Source organism: Argentina silus (assembly GCF_951799395.1).
Source record: "Argentina silus genome assembly, chromosome: 3".
NCBI classification, from domain to species: Eukaryota; Metazoa; Chordata; class Actinopteri; order Argentiniformes; family Argentinidae; genus Argentina; species Argentina silus.
In genome coordinates, this window is record NC_139657.1 from 2,458,465 (window position 1) to 2,460,701 (window position 2,237).

Sequence of the window (2,237 nt, forward strand, 5' to 3'; positions counted from 1 at the left end):
GTGGAACAAGCCTACCATCGTTTTTGTTTTGTTTTGTTTGTTTGATTTTGTTTTGTTCTACTGATGGTTTGAAAAACTAGTCAACAGCGAGTGACAGAGAGAGAGAGAGAGAGAGAGATGGGATTAGGTGAGAGATGAGATTAGATTTTATTAATTCCAGCAGGTCAAGTGGTTTGTCGAAACAGTAGAACAACAGGAGCCCCCATAAACGTGAATGAGAGGATGTACCATACCAGGGGAGGCTGGTGGAGGTAGAAATCAGAGGACAGGCTCATTGTAATGCATGGAATGGAATGAGGAATGATAGTTTTGCTCACACACACTCGGCCGTCCCTGCAGGACCTGTCCTGGCCACTGGAGGGCGCCCTGGTCCCCTGTGCTCCACCATTGAGAGACAGCAGCAGCAGAGGAGGGCCTCCCAGCCCTGCTCCTCTCCGACTGAAGGTGCTGAGGAACGCAGCGCCAGGGGGAGAACAAGCCAAGGCCATGACAGTTACAGCACCCAGCCTCACCACCAGCCTCAGCACACGGTGAGCAGAGCCTATACTGTACAGCAGGGGAGGCTGGTGGAGGTACAAATCGGAGGACGGGCTTATTGTAAATGCATGGAATGGAATGAGGAATGGTTTCAAACACAACGAGTCCATTTCATGCATAACACCTGTACTGTACATTCACCACCTTCCAGATCTCTAGTGCATTTACATTTACATTTATGGCATTTAGCAGACGCCTTTATCCATAGTGACTTACAACAAATACATTTGTCTAAGTGAGTGAATCATCTATCCAACAGTCATCATAAGAAAAGACTACTGACATACTGTGAACATGTGATCCCTTTCATTATCTCTAATTCTACTGAGATCATCTCTAATTATCTCTAATCTCTAATTCTACATCTCTACTTTATCTCACGTTCTCAATCACAGCGTGGTATGGCAATCCAACTGCCCAAAAAAATTAAATAATCTAATAATAATGCATTTATTTAGGTATAGCGTTTCCTCGGTCCTCAAAGACACAACAGTCCATGGAGAGAACAAGAACAGATAGATAAAAAGCACAAATCAGTAAAAACAACAATTAAAATAGTTAAAGATTAAAAGCAGAAAAAAAACATGCATAAACATTGCTCTCAACATGGGCCGCTGGATTTCACCCGCCCTGAAAACATCCCTCTCAAATGAGATGATTTATGTAGGTGTGGTGATTAAATCACGGAACACAGACGATTCAATGAATCATTAGTGCATCAGGCCTGATTCAGCGATAAGATCGATGACTCTGTCCTCTTCACCAATCATTTGGAAAATATACACAGAACCCTCTTCCCATTTGCACAACTCGAGGTAAAGTCAAGCCTGACACACACACACACACACCCACACAGACACACACACACCCACACACACATACACACACATACACACACACTTGAGGTAAAGTCAAGCCTGAAATTGGAGTTTCTGATCCAGGAACATCGTGTGTTGTCTTCTAATTAACTCCATCACTTCCTGGTCCCTGGAGCAGAGTAAATGAGGCTGGCCAGGGGTCAAGGGTCAGGGGTTCCAGATGAGCACATGCAGCCCTGCATGACCTATGACCTCTCTGTCTGTGTGCGTCAGTTCCTCCTCTGTCTCGCTTCGTTACCGACTCAGGGCAGGGGCGCTGGGGGAGTGTGAGTGTGTGTGTGTGTGTGTGTGTGTGTGTGTGTGTGTGTGTGTGTGTGTGTGTGTGTGTGTGTGTGTGTGTGTGTGTGTGTGTGTGTGTGTGTGTGTGTGTGTGTGTGTGTGTGTGTGTGTATCTCTGGCATAATTTGCATAAGTTAATTTCTCATTACCGTTTCACCTCACTCACCGCCAGGCGAGGAATGAGGAGGACACTGAATCGATCATGTCTCTGTTCCATCCCTCCCTCGCTGCAGGAGGAAGCATAGAAATGGAGCAGTATCTTGAAACCAGTATCTCAAAACCAGTGGAAGCTGGTGCAGGCTCATTGTAATCTATGGAACGGAATGAGGAATGGTATCAAACAAACATTCCATTCCATGCTTTACAATGAGCCCATCCTCCGATTTCTACCTCCACCAGCTACCAGTATTCATATGTAGCGGAGGTGGTAGCCCTGCCCGAGAGATGTACAGTATAACTCAAGTGTCGCCCTCAGACCTTTAAAAAAAAAGGTCCTTTTGGCCTAATGGTAGACGCTTTGGTCTTCCGCGTGGGGGACTCACG